This window comes from Micromys minutus (genome assembly GCF_963924665.1).
Source record: "Micromys minutus genome assembly, chromosome: 1".
NCBI lineage: Eukaryota > Metazoa > Chordata > Mammalia > Rodentia > Muridae > Micromys > Micromys minutus.
The window spans coordinates 216100458-216113145 of NC_137969.1; the positions used below are offsets into that span (position 1 = coordinate 216100458).

At 44.9% G+C, this 12688-nt stretch overlaps 1 protein-coding gene across 1 annotated transcript in view; it reads left to right on the forward strand.

Moving 5' to 3' along the window:
* The first annotated feature begins 2181 nt into the window (after window positions 1–2181).
* FRMD6 (FERM domain containing 6) overlaps window positions 2182–12688 on the forward strand; it is a 73927-nt gene continuing 63420 nt past the window's right edge. Inside the window, exon 1 of the mRNA XM_080942573.1 lies at window positions 2182–2274. The gene's annotated coding sequence lies outside the window, so the exon portion shown is untranslated. The remainder of the gene's footprint in view (window positions 2275–12688) is intronic.

The following is a 12688-nucleotide window of genomic DNA, read 5'->3' on the forward strand; positions in this document are numbered from 1 at the left end:
CCTGTGATAAGAAGCACATCCTTTCTCAATCCCCTTCTATCTTTAGTGGACTGTGCTGCTTCCAAGTGGCATTTTATGTTGCAAGGGTTTACAAACTGACTTAGATAGTTTAAAATGGTCTACAAAGATATATCAGGTAAGAGTGATTATTGTGGTCTTCATGCTGTTAATATGGCCATTACAATTTAGAAAAACAATTCACATAGTAAAGTTTTGCCACAGTCTAGCCCTGGACAGTAAGTCCAATTTTAAACACCCTTTTTAAAAGCTACTTAAAACACTTTGCTCTTTGGGTTGCCTAATTGTTTTATAATTGCAGTTATGATTCATAGTCTAACAATACTCGTTTATTTTCTCTGCTAGATTTTGATATATGAAGCCTGAAAATAAATCAAAATAGTAATGTGTTCATTTGTATGCTGTTTATATCATTAGACATCAATTAATTACCAACTAATATCCAATTTGCACTCATCCTGAGTAAATATAAAAAGAGAGAGAAAAGGGTTTTTATTTGTTTGTGTGTGTGTGTGTACATGCTCACACACATATGGAAACTGTAACAACTTACTATTCATGTTCTCCAAAATGGAAAGGCTATTGAAGGGGTGTGCTGGCTAGTTGTTTTGAGTTTGTTTGTTTTGTTTCCAAGACAGGATTTCTCTGTGTAGCCCAAGCTGGATTCAAACTCAGAGACCCACGGCCCACCTTGGCCTCCTGAGTGCTGGGATTAAAGGTCTGCACCACCCTGGTGAACCAGGCTGGCCGGGTAGTTTCTATGTCAGTTTGATTGACAAAAAGCTAGATTATTGGGAAGAGGGCATCTCAACTGAGAAAATGCTCCCAACCACACTGGTCTTTGGTGAATTTTGTAATTAATGGTTGATGTCAGATGGCCCAGCCCACATGGGAGGGAGAGGGTCTACCATCCTGGCTTGGTGGTCCTGCACACATAAAGAAGCAAGCTGAGCCTAGCCAGTAAGCAACATTTTCCCACTGCCTTTGCATCAATCCGGATGCCCAGTTCCTGCGTTGAGTTCTTGTCCTGATTTCCCTCAGCGATGCAGTGTAGCCTGAGAGTTGTATGCTGAATTAAACGCTTTGGTTTTGGTCATGGTGTTTAGTCACAGCAATCAGCTATCTCAAAGCTAGCTTCTGTGGGCATCGAGTGTTCTTCCTCAGGTGTCTGCAAACCTAAATGAGAAAGCTAGACACTCAGACTCACTGGAGCAGCAACGTCCACAGAACACCTTGAAGCTTGTAGCTCTGTGGGTGCCAGCTGGGGGTCCCCCTATTTGCGCACCGCAGCAGGTTCAGACAGGTACAGAACAAGTGGATTTCGCCTCTTCCTCTGACTACCAAAAGGAGCAATGAAACCTCCATTCTGCTGGGATCTTTGGGACTAATGAAATTATCTAGGGCTTGTCTTCTGCACTGCTCACTGCCACGCAGGCCACCTCACCAAGGGTAAACATCATTTTGAGGGCCGCTCTTTCAACCTGGGGAGACAGTCTGAGCGGGGGCGGATGGGCTTGGGTGGCACTCACAGCCCGCAGGCGGGATAAAAATGTGAGGGTGAGGTGGGCACAGGACCGGAGGAGAGAGGAGTCACAAAGTCTCCAGTACTGAAGACAGCCTCTTCTCGCAGGGGCCGCCCCAATTCCAAAAAGCTCAGGTAAAACAACCAGCCCCAGGTAACCGGTCTAGGCCTGTGAGAGAGCGTCCAGGGACTAGGGTGTGTAGGGGGCAAGAGTGGAGAAGGGGACCATTTAGTCGGAGGGGAGAGGCAACAGTCTATTGCCCGAGCACGCCGGCCTCGGTCCCACGGGAAAGGTATGCAAAGCAGAGTCCACTTTACATAACCCACTTGAGCCCGGCTTGGTTATCCGATGCCTAGTGGAGTGACAGTTTCCTTCGCGTTCCCCTGTCTCCCTGGGTCTCCTCACCCCTCCGCAGGACTCTTGGTTGGGTCCGGGGCGGGACGGGGAGGGCAGCGCTCCACGTGCAGCTGCGATCCCCCAGCTCTCTGCTTCTTCCGCTGCTTAGTCTCCGCCTCCAACTCGGGGTGGGGCGGGGCCTCGGCCAGGGAGGGCGTGTCCCGGGCGGGGCGTGGGCGTGAACTCGAGGGGGCGGAGCGGAAGGCGTGGGCGGGGGGCGGGGCAGCTGCAGTGTTAGACTGGCGGCAGCGGGAGTGCTGGGAGCTGCGAGTAGGCTCTGCGCCGCTGTAGGAGACGTCGCTTCTGAGTCGGACGCCTGGCGCTGGCGACTTTGGAGGTACGCGCGGGAGCGGGCGCCGGCCTGCTGGCCCCCTTTCTGGGACGGCGCGCCCTGGCCGCCGCTGTGCCCCCTGCTGGTCTAAAGTGCGATTCCGGGCTTTGCCGCTCTAGGCGTCTTTCTTCTTTCTCACGGGGCTCTGGGCGTCGGGCACCGGGCGGGCAGGTCCCCTCTCCGCGAGTTGGAGCTCGCCCACGCCGGGGAGGGAGGCCGGGGCCCCAGGGCAGCGGCGGCCGCGGGGGAGGCGCGGAGCTCGGGGGCCCGGCTCTGCGTTTCTCTGCCCCGATCTCCCGGGCTCTGGCTCGAGGGGCGCCTGCCTTGTAGTGCCCCGTCTGTGACTAACTGGGACCAGCCGCGAGTCCGGAGTACCCGAGCGATGTGCGGTATTGCCTGTTGTGCGCGCAGGCCAGGCAGCCAGCTTCGGGAGGGCATCCCAGAGCGGCTGTCCCGTATCCCCGCCAGTGCCTAGTGTGGGAAGCCCCTGAAGGGGGGCCTCGGGGACACACCAGTCTGGGGTGCGGCCTGCAGAATTTTGGTTCCTGGAAGAACTTAACACGACCAGGTAAAGGAGATTACTAACCTCCCCTCCGGGAAAGCTGGGATGTGGACAGCTCGGGGCCACTCATGTGAAGTCTACAGAATTTAAACAACACTTGGAGTTCTAGAATGGCTTGGCCCAATGGTGGAGCGATTTCTCAAAGGCAGGGATAGATGGAAAGCTGTCAAAACAAGCACATTTGAAGTTGAAATAAAGACTGGCACAATTTTCAGATCGTACAGTTTTGTGGCTAGTGTCAGAAGAAATACTGCCTCCGTGGCCCCCTTACACCTTTTGGGGATTTGTTTATTTATTTATATAAGCAACCAGTCTGTTTTGCTAGCATTGCCCCCGGGGAGCTGTGTAGTGCCCACGGTGGAGAAGGAAAACTTGTGCAAGGATCCTCGGCACGTTCTCCTCCAGGGGAACGTGGAGGGGAAAGTGTACCTTGCCAGATTTTCCACGCATGGTTCCCTCCTTTCTTTGGACTGAGTGATGTTTGTTTACCGGTTTTCGAAGCATCTACTTACATTTATTTTTTGCACGAAATACCCCCTGTTGCCACAGTGTGTAGTTTGGGGATTAGAGAATGCTTTTGTAGAAAGCTGCTAGTGGCTTCATTTTCCAAGAATGTAAGTCATTTCCTTTCTGTGGTTTCAGGGAGTTGATACTTCACAGCATCAAAAAACTCTGTGGGGAAATGTTTCCATAATACTTCTGTCATTTAAAAGGCTTGTGACTTTTGAGTTTTCTTAAGAACAGTGCATAAATTTAGGCCCGTCATTGTTGAGAGGACAAAAAGAGGTTTTGTTTGTTTGTTTGTTTTCTCTTATCCCGAATCTATAGTAGTGAGACTGCTGTAGAAAGTTTTAACAGCCGAGACCCACAAATGGCTTGCAGGATGGAGAGTGGGGGAAGGGAAGAGAGCAGAAAGCAGGAAAACAGATGCCTTTTGCTCTGGTCCTTTGTAGTAAAACTTCTAGCACCTAATCATTTTCGTTGGGTGTGGTTTTGAAAAATTACAGTTTTACTTGAAAAATGAGAATACTCCACAACTGGAGGTGTTTGACATTGAAATGTGAGGTTTTTAAGGGGAGGATATGTTTGTAAACATACTGACTTCATATTTCATAGTAAAGTAGACCTCTGGTAGATTATTAGATGGAGAGGGTCCCCCAGGGGATATCCCATATCAAGTTATCTGCAGGATATCTTCTCCAGAAAGCAGACTGCTTGTAATAAGAACTCCCCCCCACCTTGCCCCTTCCCCCTTCCCCGCCCACCTGCCAGCTTTGAGTTGCTTGCAGGAAAACCTGCAATCTGACGCTGATGGGCCACACTAACCTCAGTTCCAGCAGGGCTCAAAACATTTTGAGACAGGAAAATCTTTCTGTCTTTTCCATAGCTTCCTTTTCAGGGTTAACAGGGGAAGACATCAGTTTCAGATACCCAGTCTGAGTGTGTATATTTAAGATACCCCTAGCTTTGCAGGAAAATACCTGAAAGTAACACAGGGAGGCTGGAGGCCCTCCTTTTAAAGCAAAATGTCAGTGTGCTATACAGGTTTTTTAAAAAATCCGTCATTCGAGCTGACTTGGGGGTTGTTGTAGACCATTCCACATTTAACTATGCATCTTAAGCTTTTGGCTTTCAGAACTTATGACATAATGGGCTGTGTAGCCTTTTGTGGTAGTTGCTTGGAATGCAGGTTTCCAATAGAACTGTTTTGGACTGAGCCCTCAAGTTTTAGAGTTTTGTGTAAATGACTCCTGTCTCACAACTAACTTTCTGATAAAGGAATTCTTTGTAGTTTTCAATTTGGATGTTAAACATTTTGATTTCTAAAGCCGTGTGTGTGTGTGTGTGTGTGTGTGTGTGTGTGTGTGTGTTTTAAATAAAATCTGCAAACAATTATTTTATTACATGAAAGCCAGTACCAAGAAAAGATTAATTCAGTCCAGATGTAGAAATGTATGTGAATTGTAGATTTGGATGATCTCAACAAGTTTCCCTTTTGTTGATGAGGCTGCCTGGATCCCAGATGGCATCCACAAGTTATCCCATAGGCCTGTTTCTGAATTGAAGTCTGAATTTCATGGGCCTTCTCCAAAGTCGCTTTAATGTTATTTTAAATCTTGTCAAGAAAAGAAAGCTTTCTGCACGTGTACAGAGAGGGCTGTCTTCCTGTTATTCCTAATGAGTGCCTCAGAGCAACGCAGTGTATGTAGTACTTGGGGTCTGTTTCTGAATGTAAGAGCAGGAGGTATATACTATTTAGGGGAGCTGGCCTTAAAGAGGGCTGGTTTTAGTTATTTGATTCTATGTTTTCTTTTTTGTTTTTAATGGGGTGGGGAGGACAAAGTTTCAGGTGTTTACAGTCTTCAATAGAATTCAGCTGTTAAAGTTTGTGGCTTCGAGTATATTTTGTTATTTAACTAACCTCAACCCTCTGCCCCATCCTTACTCAAAACAAGGACAGTTTAAATGAGATGATTGAGTGATTGTTCTCCGAGAGACAGGGTTCCTCTATGTAACAGCTCTGGGCCTGGAACTCACCCTGTCAACCATGCTAGCCTTGAACTGGAAGAGCTCTGCCTGCCTCTGCCTCCTCTGTGCACCACACCTGGTCAGGCTGATACATCTAACAGATACTCCTCTAACACCCGAGGTAAAAGCTCTGATGGACATTTCCAACCAAGTGTTTTTAGGAAGTCTTTGTATGATTGTGGGTTTTTTGTTTTTGTCTTTTGGTTGGCTTGATTTTTTTTTTTTTGTTTGTTTGTTTTGGTTTGTTTTTTGTGTTTTGGTTTTGGGTCTTTTTTTGTTTTGTTTTGTTTTTTGTTTTTGAGGCAGGGTCTCAAACTCAGAGATCCACTTTCCTCTACCTCCTAGTAGTGCTAGAATGCTAGGATTAAAGATGTGAGCCACCACCTCTGCCTTTTGTATGATTTATGTAACTATACATTTTGTAACTTTGCTATGTTTTGGTTATGCATGAAACAGGATTTCTGTGAAGGTGTTTTATGAGTAGTAAAATTTTAATTAAAACCCATCTTTTCTAAAGCTAAGCAGGAAAAGTGGTATTGCTGGCTTCTCTGGCTAAATTTTGATGAATAAGGGATAGCTGAGAGAGCTTTTCGCTTCACACATTGTCCTGGGGAAGAAGAAACAAGTTAAAGGGATAATTTGAGAGGAACTAGGTAGAAGAATATTGAAAACTGGGTTACTTGGAAAATTTAAACTTGGAAGGATAAATAGTGAAAATCAACGTTGGAATAGGAAGAACTTTCTATTTGAAAATAGAAATTAAAAGAAGATCATTCTAGCTGGGCAAAGGGCAGATTTGGAATTGATGGGCCTAGGGGTCTATATACCTGGGGTGATAATTGATTGTTGTCCTGGAAACCTTGCCTCCCTTAATGTTGATTCACCGATTTGCTGTTAATGATAGGTATGGGCTGAATGCCGTTATTGCTCACCAGAAACCCAGCCACATCTCCTGTTAAAGAATGGAAACGTCTGTGTGTAAGTGCTAATGATTATACAGACATTTAATTGGTTAGTGTCATTTTACAAAGCTACTAATACATACTTGATAAAAACTGTGGGACCACAGATCAGCAGCAATGCTGATCTTACTAGGTTTGGGGTGAAGTAGGCACTCTGCACATATGATTTGGTGGTGTAATTACCTCTGGTGCAGGTTTATATATGGTCACTCTTTGTATGCATCAAGTGGAGCTATCATACGGTTTATCAAATTGATCAAAGAGAGGTTACGGAACACTGCGAAGGAGAAGGAAAAACTGATCTGACAGCTGGCTCTGTTGCTCCAGGAAGAGAAAGGTGTGTTGAAACAAATTCACAGATGAACCAACTGTAGTCCTAAGGAGAAGGCAGTGTTTACCTGTGGCTTCCCTGGCTTTGTCTCTAGCTCAGCATTTTCTTGCTTTTCTTTCCCCCAGTCTGCATGCCTACTGGGGCAGAGTTCAAACAGTAAGAAACTAGGGATTCAAGCATTACCCAGGTGACTGTATTTATTACATTCGCACAGGGCAAGATTCTGTCCAGAAACGTCAACTTAGACAGAGTACCCTGTGTGGATTATCTGGGGGTATCCTCAGATGTTTTCAAGCAAAGATGACCACCATTCCGATTTCTTATCTAATAAGTTAGTTTTAATCTGTTCTTGGATTTCATCAAATATATAGGTTGTTGTTAGGTTTTCTTGTGTATTTTCCCTTTTGGGGATTGGGTGATGTGCCTTCTTTAGCCCAACAGTATCATGTTATACATAGAAATTGGAGTAAGCATTGGGGGCTCTTTCTTTATCATTTCCATTAATTTGTCTGTTTCCGAATTCTTTTAGTGGACACTTGGGTCATGTAGGGCTGATATGTAGTGACTAATCTTTGATGGCTCCAAAACAGATTTGAGTACTACAGAATTGAGAGCATAATCTTAAGATTAAAAGCAACAGAAATAATTTCAAAAACAGGATATGAAAGGATGAAAGGGGCAGGAGCCACAGCCACACTGCAGGTTCAGCATGGAGGTCAAGGTTTATGGCTTACATACGTGTCAGCTAGACCGTGCCAGACTTCAGCTAAGCATCAAAAATAGGGAAAGGGGCCTTAGGTGACCTATCAGCTAACCCATCATTTTTAGAAATGGAATGACTCATACCAAGTCTTACTGTAAGGACCATGCCACATGGGAGCTTTCCAGACCTGGTATAGTCCAGCCAGCAGCTCCAGTGCAGGTTTTGCCCTGCAGGGGAGAACGTAGGGCTGGAATCTAGTCCTCCTCTTTCTAGTCTGCCTGGAGACTCAGTGCCTAGAGGATAATTGCCCTGTTCTGATTCACCCCACACTGTTCTGTGGCTCTATTCACACGGTCTAACCTGTCGGTCAGAATGGATCTGTAGTAAGATGAAGCCTCAGTTCCTCCCTCCTCTTTTGCTGATGTGCCCTCCACACTGAGCTGTTGGGATTTGCCCCCTCTCCATTCATCACATCTTATTCCTGTCTAGGATGGCCAGTGACATGTTGGATTGAAAATGCTGAGTGGGTATGTGAGGGTGTCAGATGCCCCTGAAACAGGGGTTACAGACAGTTGTGGGCCACCATGCAGGTACTGGGAATTGAACCCCGGTCCTCTGGAATTACAGCCAGGGCTCTTAACCCCTGAGCCATCTCTCCAGCCCTTCTGAGGACCTTTTAGTTTGTTATTGTTTCCTCCGTTTATGCTTTTCCTCTGTCTGCAGTTTCCCTCCCTCTGCATCTTCTCCCCCAGCAAGTAAATATCCTCAGGACCATCCAGTCTTTACCGAAAACAGTGTTGAAGTTCTGATGTTGAGTGCTGTGTTCCACCCCAAGAACCCTAGGATTTTGATCTCACTGAGAGACCCAGTGAGAAACCAAGAGCCTCAAACTCAAGAGATCCAATGTTGGGATTATAGAGGTGTGCGTCACCACTGATTGGCTGATGAGGATTTTTTTTTTCTTAAGTTAGCATGATAGGTTTTAAAAGATGTTTCCATTCAAGTGTGTCATGTGATTTGGCTATATCTACCCCTCCCGCCTCATGCCCTTACTCTATCCAGTTATTATTTCTTCTCCTTTCATGTTACAGACACTCACATAAGAATGATTTTATATGGGCTGGAGAGGTGGCTCAGTGGTTAAGAGCACTGACTGCTCTTCCAGAGGTCCTGAGTTCAATTCCCAGCAACCACGTGGTGACTCACAACCATCTGTAATGGGATCTGATGCCCTCTTCTGGTGTGTCTGAAGACAGCTACAGTGTACTCATACATACATAAAATAAGTAGTTCTTTAAAAAATAAATAAGTAAAAAGATTTATTTACTAAAAAAATGATTTTTGTATATGTATATGAAATCTGAGGACTGCATATTAGAGAAAATGTGATATATTTCTGATTTTGGCTTAATCTCACTTAATATAGTAATGTCCAAATTCCTGTCATTTCCATGGAAATGATTTACTTTATGATTAGATGGGGACCAAATTTTCATCATTCATCCATTTGCTGATAGCCACCAGGCTGACCCCACAGCAAGCTGTCATTATGACTCTGTGTCTCTAGTATGCTGACCCAGATTCCATTGGGTAGCTTCAGTCACTTCCTGGAATCCATACTCTGCTGTTCTCCATTGGGTAACTGGAGAAGTTACCTGGGCTTTGCAGTTTCTTCTCTTCTGTAAAATGATGGGTGATGGAAAAATCACCTGCCCCACAGGGTTCTTGCGATCATTAGATGAAATGGTACATGCAAGATATCCAGCCTGGTTTTTACATACAGTAAGTGGTCAAGCGGTTATAGCCATTATTAAGAGGAAACTACATATAGAATGATACGTAAGCTTTTTAGAGGTTGCCTTTGTTTACTACTAGCTCATCGGATTTTCTTCTCAGGAAAAGCAGGCAATAAAACCCGGTGATTTCTGTTCGAATATTGGGCAGTTTGTGCTGCAGGAAGAGCAGCTGGCCTTTCTCACTGATCACTAATTGATGGAAAGAAGTTCTCCCACTTCCCTACTAATTGGGTTTTCCTTTACAGACACAAACAGTAAATCCGCATATCAAAAAATATCCTCTTTATGGTCACTATTATTGGGTAATTTCAAACTTAAGAGTAAAAAGCAGAGGATTCTGGTTTCTGCTCAGACACCCTGCAGAAGTTCCCATGAGCCCTTCTAAAGAAAGCCGCATTACTGCCATGAGCAGTTGTTTAATACATACACACGCACATGCACACACCCCCAGTTTATATACTGTGAGTCAAGCACTTAATGACTTTCTGTTACTGGGCCCAAAGTTGAAGATTTCTAAAACCATTCAATCAGAGGGAATTAATAGTCCGAAAGTTTCAGAGGGAACATTTAAGCCGAAAGGAACTTAGCTTAAGCACATTGGGAAGATACATTTACATCTAAACAGCATAATTACAAGTTCAGCTATAGGCCGGCATGGCATCTGTTCTCGGGGATAAGGGGTGCTACCTCGCTTGACCTGTTCCTGTCTCTGCGCTCTGAAAACATCAGACTTCAGTAAACTGAACACTTCAACAGAGAGCAGGCTTCATGAAGTGCTCAGAACAAGTGGCTGCAGTTCCTGCCGGAGTCCACCTGGGGAGTGAAATAGACACACACGCCCAGGAAAGGGATTAGATGTTTCTGGGTGAGGGATACATTGAGCCTCAGTTATCAGGTAATGAGCAGGGCAGAGAAAGCATACATCATCTGTCCACAGCTCTTGGTGCTGAGCCAGTGCTGGGTGGGAAGCCAGTCGGAACTCCATCTCCGGGAACTTCCTGGGTATGTGGGAAAAGCCTCAAGTATTAGAAGAAAACTAAGTTAAAATGGCAGAGTGCTTAAATTCAGGTGTTCATTTAACGTAAAATGCTACCAGCATATGCCAGGTTGTGTTGTAGGCCCCAGAGATAGTAAGTGAGCAGTCAGAGAAAAAAGGCCCTACCTTCATGTTTGCTATTAAGAGAGAAACAATAAGTGGAGTACATTTTCTGTGATAGAAGAAGGTCATGACTATGAAACGAAAGGAGGTCAGGGGGCTGGAGAAATGCTGGTCCAGGGAGATGGGAACATTCCTGCTAGAGGGTTAGACACTGTTGGCCTTACTAAGTTCAGTGAGTTGAGAATTCTGGGAGCTGAAAGCGTGCTCAAATGCATGTGACTGACTGACTGAACAGCACAGCACTGGGGAGAGTGTGACAAGTGTCTTGTGATCATTTGTGCTGCTCAGCATCAGAGTTGCCTTGAATATCACTAGCCCAAGAAACCCCAAAAGCCAGAGTTTGAAACATGATTTTATTGTGTATCAATTTTTACATTACAGTAAACAACAACAACCACCCTCAGATTACCTGCAGTGTAGTTTAGAAAGATTGAAAAGGTGAATTGAAGGAGCAGAAGTTGGTGAGAACAGTGCAGGTGTGAACAAAGCATTCCAGCAGGGGGTGGGGAGGGGATGGTGCAGGCTCAGGTGGACCAGTCTGAGGATGGTGAGCAAGAAGAGTAGAGGAAGTCTGAGCGCTCGGTGACTCATCAGGTCGGGCCTGCACAGGCCATGGGAAAGACTGCTTTTTCCTCTGGGTGAAGTGGGGGAGCTGTGAGTGTTTGGAGCAGAGCGGGGAAGTGCTTGATATGGGTGCTGGCTGGAGGGGAGCGGAGGATGCGGTTGTCAGAGGTAGAAATAGGGTGCAAGTTAGCCACCGCTGTCAGTAATCCACCTGGGGAGAACTAGGGGAGACATCTGTGAGGAACAGTAGTGGTCTGACCGTCAGTGTCACACCAAAGCCTTGTGCTTTGTTGTGCCAGTGTCTGAGATGGGCAGGATTCCCAGAAGCTGTTCTGTGTAGTGTCTGACTTCAAAGTGGAGAAGCTGAAGAAGTGGTTGGCTGTATGTGGGTCTGGAGTCCAGGAGAAGGGCCCAGAGTTTGGTAATTGCTGACAGGATGTAGATCAGATAGTTGTGTAGACAGAGAAAGACCTATGATCTAAGTCTTGGGGTGGATAAATATTTATAATTGGTAGAGAAGAAAAGAAACACCATTGACCACACCATGGGCAAAGGAACTGAGTTGTTTTTCTGTCTATGGTGATGTGCAGGGTCAATGTTGGGACGATTTATCAACATCTTTGAATTTAGAACAAGCTATCAGAAGGATAGCTGGGAGCACTCCTGAAGTCAAGTAAAGAAAATGTCTCCAAGAGGAGGGAGAGAGTGGATGAGTGATATCACACGTTGCTCTGAGGTCAAGGGAGGTAAGGTTGGAGAGTCATTCTAGAGCATTCTAGAGCAAGGCAAAAGCTGTGGTAATAGCAGGGTCAGGGACAAAAGCCCAGTTGGAGAGGGTCTCAAGAAAATGGAAACTTTGCACAAGAGAACTATTGTTTGTAATTCTGTGGCTTATACAACATTTAATATTGGTTGTATATATATTTTAATATGGGGTAGGATTTCAGAAATTGGATTGTTGGGAGCCAGGAGGGCTTCAATGCTCCCCTTTTAGTTACTGTTAGTAATTGTCTGGTTTGCAGATTGTATGTAGTCTACTTATTTTGAAATAGGAAAATCATTCTGAGGCAGTTTTGAAGTTTCAAGTTGAATGTCTTTGAGGAACGACTATGCTGAAAGCACTTTTATATAATACTATTTTGTCTGTTCAACAGTCTGTTATTGAATTCAGTATGTGAGTTCTTTTATCAGAGAAGAGCAATGTGCTTTCCGGTGGCATTTTCTGAAATGGTGGTAGGCTTGGGGTATCCAGACTGGGCGTAGGACCCTTCAGCCTGGAAGTCCTCATTTGCAGAGTGGAGGAGGGGTATGAGCTCTCAAGAGTCAAGACGAACTTCTCTGTAGTGTTTTTTTTCTGTACAATTCTAACCATATTAATGGTTTTCATGACGATTCTCCTTTCTAAGCATGTGATTAAGCAATTTTTGTAAATTTTGTATTTTATATCATAATTGGACACCAAGAATTTTCGCTTCCTGGAATTATCTTTGAATTATAATGCTAATTTTCTGTAATTTTGTCATCAAAGTGAATAAACACGTCTCTGATACTAATTATCTTTTCTTTCTCTAAGCTTATTAAATACTAATACTTAGGCTTTGAATGTGCAAGGATTGTTTTTGGAGCATTAAAAGCTTAAGAGTGATTGGGAGAGTTAAGACTTGGTTAGTTACACGTGTTTGAATATTGTTTGGTAATAAAAGATTCCTTAGAAAGTCACTGATCGTAGAGAAATGCTGGAAAGGGCAAAGACTTCGTTGGCAGTGGGTGATGGCACTTGGTTTGAGCAGTGGAGCCCACTGGTTATAGCCTAC